Genomic DNA, 11,300 nt, shown 5'->3' on the forward strand with positions numbered 1-11,300 from the left:
ACTTTGAGGAGTCAGCTCTTCCGCAGTCACCTTTTGAGTGCCTTCCAACCGGAGGGGCTCATTTTCCAGCACTATATCTGACAGTGTTTCTCTGCTATTCCTAAGGTTTTCAGTGACTAAATATTCAGAAGTAGTTCATCACTCCTTCTTCCTAGTCTGTCTTCATCTGGAAGCTCATCTGAAATCTGTCCACAATGGGTGACCCTGCTGTTATTTAGCATAGCTTTCAGAATCACAGCAACTCACAAGCCACCATAGTACGACAAACTGACAGACGAGTCAGTTTGATAAATGCTAGTGCCACAAAAGTGGGCAAGAACTAGTCCCTGCCTCAAATGACTCACAGTTTAGTGGCTAGTGGGCAAAATGGAAAAGCAAACATCTACTAAGCAGTGTGACAGAGATGTGCAAAGATGCCTGGCTCTGCTAAGAGGCAGTGGCCCCATCCCAAATGCAGGGCAGAATGTGCACAAAGGTTCAAAGGCATTGGAGAGGCACCCTCAGGGAAGTGCATCTAGTGAGGCTTGACTGGGACCCAGGGTGCTCCCTTAGGAGTGATGAGAAGTGAGGGGAAAACAGTCAGGAGAGCATGTGAAGACCTGGGTATCATCTCTAGGAGTTTGGACTTAACCTTGTTGTCAATCAAGAATTTTCATCTGATAGTGACAAGGGGTAGAAGGGAGACAGATTGAAGTGGATAGTGATGGGTGAATTGATGGGTAGGAGGATGGCAGATGGACCTGGTACAAATAGTTTGCACTTGGCTACAAACCAAAAGGTTGGCAGTTCGAACTCACCTGACAGTGGAACTGAAGAAAAGCCTGATGATCTGCTTCTGTAAAGATTTATTGTTATTATCAAATCAGTTCCAATTCATAGCAATTCTGTATAGGGTTCCAAGGACCAGCTGGTGGGTTTGAAGTACCGACCTTGCAATTAGCAGTACAGTACTTATCCTATAGCACCACACCAGAACCCCCAGGAAACCATCTAGAACAGTTCTACTCTAATACATGTGGTCAATCATGAGTCATTGTTAGGTGTTGTTAGGTGCCATCCAGTCAGTACTGACTCGTAACAACCTTATGCACAACATTTTTCGCTGACCCTCCTCTTCATCAAACATGATATTCTTTTTCAGGGACTGGCCCCTCCTATAATATAGCTGAAGTATGAGAAGCCAGAGAGCTCCTGGCTTCCAAGGAGCATTCTGGCTGCAATTCTTCCAGCACAGATCTGTTTGTTCTTTTGGCAGTCCATGGTAATTTTAGTATTCTCCTCTAACACCATAACTCAAATGCATCAATTCTTCTACAGTTATTCACTGCCCAATTTTCACATGCATATGAGGTTACTGAAAATGCCATGGCTTGGGTCAGGCACACCTTAGTCCTCAAACTGACATCTTTGTTCTTTAACACTTTAAAGCGATCTTGTGCAGCAGATTTGTCTAACACAGTGTATCATTTGATTTCTTGATTGATGTTTCTGTAAGTGTTGATCCAAGCAAAAGGAAGTCTTGAACAACTTCAATCTTTTCTCCATTTATATGGATGTTATTTATTGGTACAGAGGTGAGGATTTTTGTTTTCTTTACATTGAGATTCAACCCATAATGACGACTTTGATCTTCATAAGTAAATATTCATGAGCAAAGTCTTCTTTGCTTTCAGCAAGCAAGGTTGTATCATCTGCATGTCACAGGCTGTTAATGAGTGTTTCTTCAATCAAGATGCCACATTCTTCTTTATATAATCCGGCTTCTCAGATTATTTGCTCAGCATACAGATTGAATAAGTATGGTGATAGAATACAATCCTGGCACACACCTTTCCTAATTTTAAACCATCCACTGTCCCCTTGTTCTATTTGAACGACTGTCTTTTGATCTATGTATAGATTCCTCAAGAGCACAATTAACTGTTCCAGAATACTCATTCTCCACAATGTTGTCCGTAGCCTGGCATGATCTACACTATTGAAAACCTTTGTGTAGCCAATACAGCACAGGTAAGCATCTTTCTGGTATTCCCTGCTTTCAGCCAAGATTCTTCTGGTGTCAGCAGTGATACTTCTTGTTCCACATCTTCTTCTGAATCCTATTTGAACAGCTGGCAGTTCCCTGTCAATGTACTGTTGCAGCCGTTTTTTTTAATTATCTTTAGCAAAATTTTACTTATATGTGATATTAATGATATTGTCCAATGGTTTTTGAATCCTGTTGGGTCATCTCTTTTTGGAATGGGCACAAATATGGATCTCTTTCAATCAGTTGGCCAGGTAGCTTTCTTCCAAATTTCTTGTCATAGATGAGTGAGTGCCTCCAGAGATGCATCAGTTTGTTGAAAGATTTCAATCTGCAGTCCATCAATTCCTGGAGCCAATGCCTTCAGTGTACTTTGGACTTCTTCCTTCAGTACCATCGGCTCTTGATCATATGCTACTTCTTGAAAATGGTTGAACACCAACCATTTCTTGTTGATACAGTGACTCTGTGTATTCCTTCCATCTTCTTTTGATGCTTTCTGCATCATTCAGCATTTTACCCATAGAATCCTTCAATATTGCAAGTCAAGGACTAAGTTTTTTCTGCATTTCTTTCAGCTTGAAAAATGCTGAGCATGTTCTTCCCTTTGGATTTTCTAACTCCAGGATTTTATGAGTCATAATACTACCAATAAAAGATGACAGAGTGGCACAGAGCAAGCCAACTGCCCTTCCCTGAGCAGCAGAGTCACCATCATGGCCTCCCTGTACAAAAAAGAAACCAGCCCAAAGCTTCAAGGCATCCATCCTGGGCTTTCTGAGAGCAGGGAATTAGATCATCTGACAGTGCATTTAGCATAGTCAGTGGCACCTTCTACATGTTCAATAAATGGTAAATTTTGCTGTTCTTTTCAACTGGGGGTTCCACAAGCATCTCAAATCAATGTCTACTTGGAAATAGAACTGATCTTGCATTTTTGGTGGGTTGCAGTTATTTTACTCATCTCAATAGGTCTTGGGTGTAAAATAAACTCAGGGTCATTGTACAGGTCAGGCTACATTGTACAGGCTGTACATGTCTCAGTGTCATGTGACAATGAATGAAGCACTGTGTCTTGATGTCATGTGACAATGCATGCTACCCCTAGTTTTTGAGCTGCTGTGAAGATGAGACAGGGACATATGGAGAATGGACAGAATTTTTGTCTGAAAAATGAAATGAACACCATGTAGGTTTGAGGCAGCTCTGTGAAGTCCTGAAAGAAGATACCTAAACTCATTGTTGATTCTGACCCATAGTGATCCTACACTATGGAGAACTGTTTCCAAGGCTTTAAATCTCTACAGAAGCTGACTATCACATCTTTCTCAAAGACTGACACATCTATTGTCCACAGAGTACTGGTGGATTCAAGCCACAGACCTGTTGAGCAGCTGAGCGCTTTAGCCACTGCATCACCCTGATTCCTTAAAAGAAAATAGGAGAGAGGCAATTATACATTTCTGGGCCAAGTGATTCTTCCTGTTTGTTTTTTGAGCTCTGTGGCTCAGATCATCTCAGTGGGCTGGGTGAGTCACTGCTTTGCTTCAGAGATGCCTTAGAAGAGATGGTCCCGGAAAAGTCAACTGCAGAGCTCTACCCACTAGAGGGCGCCTGAGCCTGGCATCACAAAGCATCCAGTGCCACCATCTGGGAAAGCCCATTTCCTACAAGAAGCCTTCCCAGGTTGATCAACACAGTGGCTTCCCCCCTGCCTGGATCTGTCATTCTTCAGTGGCTTTTCTCCATGTGGTCAGCATCTTGTGGTGTACCTCTCCCTTGGGTCATCTTCAGCTGCCACCCCATTTGCTGACATCCTGTGCCAGCCTTCCTTCCTCCCATCCATCCCTAACAACTTTATCTTTCTACAAGCCTGCTGCCAAGACACTCCTATGCAGGCAACAACCACTCAGCTGAGGATATCAGAAGCCCAGTCCTCCAATTGGTCCCATGGAGTTACCTAACTCATCTCCTAAATTCTTCTCACTTTCTTTATTGTATTTCCAGTTGCTCCTGTGAATCTCAGAGACAGAGAACTGAGCCCAAGATACTCTCCAGTTCCTTGTATACTGTCATCATTTGTTCACAGAAGTCCCTTCCTCTTTTATCTATTTGTTACCTTCATTCCTTATCCCCACTCTCACTCTCCTCACTTCAGTTGTAGACATCATAACTCATATGGCCATTGTGGTTGTTAATATTCATGGAGTTCATCCTGACTATGGTGCCCGTGTGCAGAGTAGAGCTGCTCCATGGTGTTTTCAAGGCCCTTTTAGGAACAGCTCTCTAGGGATGTTTTCTGAGGAACCTCATGGTGGATATCCAGTCTTTTCGCTATTAGTTGAGCAATTAACTATTTGTGCCACCCAGGGACCCCCTAATGCATATGAAAAGCTCCCTGATAAGTATTTACTTCTATAAAGTAAGTTGTTGCTGTTGTTAAGTGCTGTCGAGTCGGTTCCGACCCGTGGAGATCCTGCATGGGTTTCCGAGGAGCAGCTGGTGAACTTGAACAGTCAACCTTGCAGTTCAAACATACTTTGCAGTCCAGCGCATTAACCCACAGCGCCAAACCAGGACTCCATAAAGTAAGTAGAAATTTGTTTAAAGTGTATGATGGGACTTACAACTCGGAGAACTATAATACCCATTAGTTGCCTGTGAATGGAGCAAGGGGTGCTCTCATCATGTGCAGTGGAGGTGGCTGTGGCAGGGGCGGGCCGGGCGTCGCCTAGGCAGGCCCACCTGGCCTGAGAGAAGGAACCAGCCAGGGCTGTAAACATGCAGCCCTGCCACCTCCAGAGCTGCCGCTACTGCCTGCGGTTCATGGCACCTGAGGCTGCGCCTCGCCTCTCTGCCCAACACCATGAAGATCAAGGATGCCAAGAAACCTTATTGGAAACCTCCACCTTCACAAACTGGATGAACTTGACTGCCTTGTAAAGCGCTTGCTCTATATAGATTCTGTCCGTTTCAATGGACAAGCAGATTGCGATGATTTTACTAATGCCTATGAACCTGAATGATGTCAAAAGATGCCTTTTAACTTGGATGATCCTTATCCACTACTGGTAGTGAACATTGGTTCAGGAGTCAATATTTTATCAGTCCATTCTAAGGACAACTATAAACGAGCCTCCTTCGTAGGTTTATGTAGTTTACTGACAGGCTGTGAAATAGCATCCAAAGGTAACAGTACCCAAGCAGATAAACTGGTCCTTGATATTTATGGAACAGATTATGAAAGATTTGGTCTCTCAGCTTGGGCTGTAGCATCTAGTTTTGGGAATATGATTTACAAGGACAAACAAGCATCTGTTAAAAAAGATCTGGCAAGAGCAACTTTAGTTACTATCACAATAATCTTGGGTCTGTGGCACCGATGTGGGCTGTTAATGAGACAATAAAACAGAATTGTCTTTGTTGGGATATTTTTACTGTCAGTATGCTCTCAATGAAACTTTTGTCATAGGCACTGGATTATTGGTCAAAGGGTCAACTGAAAGCTTTGTTCCTAGAGCATGAGGGATACTTTGGAGCAGTTGGTGCACTTCTTGGGTGGCCAGATTTCAGCTAGAACATCAGATTTCTCTGTTGTCCAAGAATTTGATAACCAGAGGCATTATTACTGCATTGTACATCACTGGAAACTAAAGGATAAAGATTTAACATTATTTTAAGTGTCAGATAGTAAGCCACTGAATGTTGCCATAATGAAAGAGAATTCAGGAGCATGTGAAGTATTTCTAATCCAAGTGCTTTCCCTTCTGTATACAGCCAGTGTTCAGCCTTTAAATGCAATGCAGCCTCTGATTATTGAGTTTCCTCTCAAAAGGGCTTTTGTATTTTATGTAACCAACACTGCAATATTGTATGCTCAAACATAAAATCATCAAATCTCGATGTTTATCTTATGAAAACAACTGATTCTGAATATTTCTTTTGTTACATGTGTTTTGGGTAGTTGATGCTGTTGTTGTTAAGTGTTGTTGAGTCGATTCTGACCTGTAGCGACCCTGTATAGGGTTTCCAAGGAGCAGCTAGTGAGTTTGAACCACCGACCTTGTAGTTCAAACGGCTTTGCAGACTGACGCATTAGCCTACAGCGCCACAACCACTATCAGAAATTACTGAAAGGCAGGCAATTGGAAATGATCCTTTTTGTGTGTGTGGTTTTAGAAATGTTAAGGTGATATTAATTATTCATTATTAGTTTTCCTAATATCTCCCCTCAAAAACATGTTTACATGATCTTTCCCCAGAAGTATAATGCCATAATTCAATTAGTATTAAATTTCATATTTGGTGATACTATTAGTTATACCTAATCAACACATTTTATTTAATTAGAATTCAGAGACTTAATTACTTGCTTGGGAGTCTGTCTAATAGTTCCTAGGACTTAATAACATGACTTGAGTGTGCATTCCATATCAAACTTTTATCAGCCCAAACCTAGCCGACCTTTTTATGAGATCTGAATCATCAATGACTGTATTCTGTTATGAACTACAACAGAAGAAAATCACATTTGTTCTAAAAGAATGCTATGGAAATCTGAATGCTGAATTGTTTTGATACTTTGTGGGAGAGTCAGTATTGCAGACTTATAAAAAAGGAAGGATCAGTGTTTCATTTATTCTGGTATTAACAACATTATCACTCCAAAAAAAAAAAAATTAAAATTAAAATTAAGTTAAATAATGTGTATGATAGACTGGAAAAATAGGTCTGGCAATCTACTTCCAAAAATCCAATCCACAGGTGATCATGGGAATGTCAGCAGACCAGCATTGTGTTCTGTTAGGCACAGGTCACCATGAGTGGGATCAGGGGACAGGGGGTACTCAAACAGCAGCAACCAACATTCTGTTCCAATGGTCCAGCTACCTGAGCCTGCATGAATACTACACTTTTCTACTACATGGATGTTATCCTCTTCGCTTTCTTTTTTCAAAATCAACTTTTCTAGAAAGGCATTTCAATCTTTCATATAAATTTTAGATTGCTTTTAGCAAGTTCCTCAAAAGGCATTTTATTGGTTTGAACTTATAAGTCATTTTAGAGGGAATTGATCTGTTAAGCTCTAGGCCAAATTATTCCTAGATATATTCCATTTAATCAGTTTTTCCTGCATATTTTTAACTAGAATGTGCTATTTTATCCAGAAACATTTTTGTGATGACTTTGTTAAATTACATCCTATATACTTCATTGTTTTTACTACACTTAGGAATAACATCTTATTTTCTACTGGTTTTGTTTGTTTGTTTGTTTGTTTGTTTCCTAGTTGATTGTCACTAACAGCAAAAAATGTTCTTGGATTTTTCAAGTTGACCTAGTCTCCAGCAGCACTGCTTGACATTTCCTGTTATTCCTCATAGTTTGTTTTTTATTATTATTTTGTTGGGTTTTCTATGTAGCTGATTCCATTAGCTGAAAATGAGATCAGCTCCATCTCTTCTATTCCAATCCTTAAAACCAGTTACCTTTGAGTAGATTCAAGACAATTTCATGAATACAGAGTAGAACTGCTTCATAGGATTTTGAAGGCAGTCCCAACAACAATAATCTTTGGGAAGCAGATTACCAGACCTGTCTACTAAGGTGTCTCTCAGTAGATTCAAACCACCAAACTTTCAGCTAGTAGTCAAGAGCTTAACCCAAACTCATCTGCAGCACACAACCAAAAACAAAACCCTCTGCCACCAAGTTGACTGCAACTCAGAACAATTGTGTAGGGCATAGTAGAACTGTTCCCAAAGGTTTCCAAGGCTATGTTTACAGAAGCAGACAGCCTTAGTGTTCTCCTGCAGAGAGGCTGGTGGGTTCAAACCACCAACCTTTCAGTTAGCAATCCAACATTTAACCCACGATGCCACTCGGGCCCCTCTGAAGTACATGATACTTATTTAATAAACATCTACTAACTTTGTGACTACATGATCATCAGCTGCCTGGTTCCATGTTTTATTAACTCGATTTAGTCTAGAGGGAAAGCTGGAGGTGTCAAGGTTGGGAAAAGGCACAGGAACTACCCAGCAGGAAGCCCCATACATATTCAGCCTTCTGATGGAAACTGTCCATGTGCTTTCATATCTGCTAGCTCATGTCCGCTTCAGGGAAGCCCAGGAGGCCATGATTATAATGCTCATTCTACAGATGAGGAAGCCAGGCTCATCAACTCTTGACTTTCCAATCCTGTGTTTATCCCACTAGTTCACAGCAGCAATCTCTCCATAGAAACACCTCTTCTGTGACCAAGAGGACAACAGGCAGGTTCATGTGGAACCAAGATAGTCTCTTTTAAACAAATTATTCTACCTCTTAGGATTTATTTTAAGTGAATGGAGATGGGCATTAAGATGTATTTATGAATATTTATTACAGAACAGGAATCGTCAGGCAAAACAACAGGTAGCCACCAGAAAACTATACAGTGAGGAACAAGGCCAGATGGTGGTCACAACGTCAAGGGGTAGAGAGGAGTCAGAGGAACAGATGATAGACAGCAGGGACAAGGCCACCCCCAGGCAGCCCAGACCCAAGGCACAGCACTTGACAACTGAAACAGTCCAGGGCTCAGTCAAAGCCTTTATAGGCCCTGGTTAGGGCAAGAGTCGGTCTCAGCCCCCAAGCACAGGGCAGGGTTGTTACTGTTCCTTTGTCAGCTTCCTATCTGTGTCCTAGTGTGTGCTTTCATAAGCTCCTCCAGGTTTGCAATTCTCTTTGTTCTGGGTCATTTACAAATAGGTACACTAATTAAAGTTTTCTGGGCGTCAATGGTGGCCTTGTAAACTGTTGGGTTGTTTGCAGCTCGCCAAGGAATGGTGCTCCACATCTCCCAGCCCTGTACACTGTCTCTTTGCAAGCAAGGTCTTGCCAGTTGCCTGTAACCCACAACCAGGCACCGTGTTAGTGCAGGGTGGGGATAAGGGTAGAGGGCTAAAACCAGGTGGGCACTTTCTTCCACCAGACCCCTGTACTCACCTAATCTCCCAACAATCCAACAAGACATGGATTGTCATTTATATTTTACAAATAAAGCAACTGAGGAAACTTAACTTGTCTGGGTCACCATGTAAGTGACAGAGTTGCATTTCAAACTATGTCTCTTTCTCTCTAGAACCCACACTACCATCACCACCCATCAAGATAGGTGTATGGGTCCAGCCATGGCCCCCACAACCCAATAAAGTAGGTGTGTCTACTCAGAGATTCCCAGGGGAAGGGACTCAACACCTCAACATCTAGCCCAGTGGATTGAGACAGAGGAGCAGGGTCACAGGATGCAAGAGCAGTTAGCAGGATGGAGATAGAGAAATGCTTCAGGGAGGAGTCACTGTTTTACATCCTTTGACATTTGACGAAGAAATAAATCTCACAGAACAGAATCACTGGACATGTGTGGAGAAATGTCCAGGTCTCAACAATGGTGGTGTGAGTTAAGAGGAGAGGAGAGAAAAATCAGACTCTTTCTTGGATCTTTGGCAGATGTTGGCCTCTGCAAAGCCCTAGCTAAGTCTTCCACAGAATTAACTCCAGAAATCCCACCAGCCCTTCAGTGGTATAAACTATCCCCCAAGCCCTAAGACCTAATCCCCTTGGTGTATCTCCCCCATCAGACACCTCTATTCCACAGCCTGTCTTTGGAGGGGCTAAGAGATTGTCCAGCTCCTTGGAAGATTTCATGGTAACATCATCTACCTTCTTTCAGGCCCCACCAAAAACGGGCGCCTCCTCTGTCATCCCCAAACCCCCACTCTCAGCTATAACTGGCCCACTCACCCACAGAGGAAGTGGGGAGGGCAAAAGGTGAGGTCTCCAAAGGATGCATGCGGCACTATTTTTAGGCCAAGACTGGTCAGCATGGGTTGTGGTTGGGTCAAGATGCAGGTACATCAGAGGAGTCATCCTCAATACAAAGCCTGTCATAGAGACCTTGGAGAGGTTTATGTGGAAGGGTTTATGGGCTCAGATCCTCAGGTCAAGGGAAACCTCCTGCATTTGTCCCATTGTCCATTCAGCCCAAAGGGATCAGAGGGCAAACTAAGAGAGCTTGGTTTTAAAGATAGCCTGGAGAGTCCCTACCTCTTCTCTCACCCTGGGTCTCTGAGGAGAAGAAGTAGTGGTCTTTCAGGACTGTGGGTCACCCTGCTCCCAGTCTATAATACCTTTTACCCTTCCTGATAGGTGTTTACACACCAAAAACCATCACTTGAGCAAAAGGCTCCATTGCTGAGCTTCCCTGTGGAAGCTGGAGGAGTCACACACACCCAAGTCAGACCCTCACTCCTCAACCTGAGCATCATGGGCTTCTCTTCTATCCCCACTGTGCTAATGTTGGCACCCTATATGCATACCACTCTCTCCTATCTCCAAACACCCCAGGTCTCTGCTGGATCTCCAGAACCTAGCAGTGTCTGGTAAATAGTTAGCATCAGTAAGTTGCTACTGAGTGAATGAATGAATGACTGGATACATATATTCCAGTCTAAAAATCAGAGATGGACTCTAGTCTCCTCTCTTCCCAATCCAGCCCCACTGACCCAAGTCCTTCTCAACCTCAGTGCTATACTCTTTTCTGGAAACAATGCTTCCACGCTGCTCCCTATCCCACCAGCAATGATGCTCAGTGCTCTGAAGAACTGCCTTCGTTCTGTCCTGAACTTTCTAACTCAGTTTCTCCCATGACCTAGCTGGTCTCAAGGTTTCTGTCATCCTAGGAACACCCAAAGTGATCCAAAGGAACCATACCTTCCCCCTAGAGCTCTGCCTTCACTCCTACCCCCAACCAAGCTCTGAGCAGGAATGGGAGAAGAGAGGCTGACCTTCACAGTAAAGGAAAGAACATGTTTGGCTTTCCGGACACAGCTTCTTCCATGAGACAGGCCAGGTCTAAGGGCCTGTAGGCCACCTGTTCCCCCTCTAGAAAAGGGTTCAGAGAGCAGGCTGTGTCCAAGGTCACTGCACCATGCCCTATACTCAGAATGTGAGGTCCAACTAATGTTTCCAGGACCCCTCTCCCTTCCACACTTCAGGGGCAATGGAATGGGGAGAGGCCACGAGGAAGCTTGTAAAAGGCTTTGAAGATGAAACAGGGCCTGTGGCCCAGGATTGTTGACACATTGAAGAGGCAAGCTGGGTTGGCTCTAAAGAGACTGGGGTGATGCCAAGCTAATAAAATGCAGCTATTGTCTCTTTGCTGCCCCTTTTAATGCCAGGTGCCCAAGGTGCATAAAAGGGCCTGCCACAGCACAGGGAGCATAGGTCT

The 11,300-nt window shown here is 43.2% G+C and overlaps 1 pseudogene; it reads left to right on the plus strand.

Annotated features, from left to right (window-relative positions):
- Positions 1-4,905: 4,905 nt before the first annotated feature.
- Positions 4,906-5,603, plus strand: LOC102824888 (annotated as a pseudogene).
- Positions 5,604-11,300: the final 5,697 nt, after the last annotated feature.

The sequence above is a fragment of the Chrysochloris asiatica genome, unplaced genomic scaffold (genome assembly GCF_000296735.1).
Source record: "Chrysochloris asiatica unplaced genomic scaffold, ChrAsi1.0 scaffold00138, whole genome shotgun sequence".
Lineage (NCBI taxonomy): Eukaryota > Metazoa > Chordata > Mammalia > Afrosoricida > Chrysochloridae > Chrysochloris > Chrysochloris asiatica.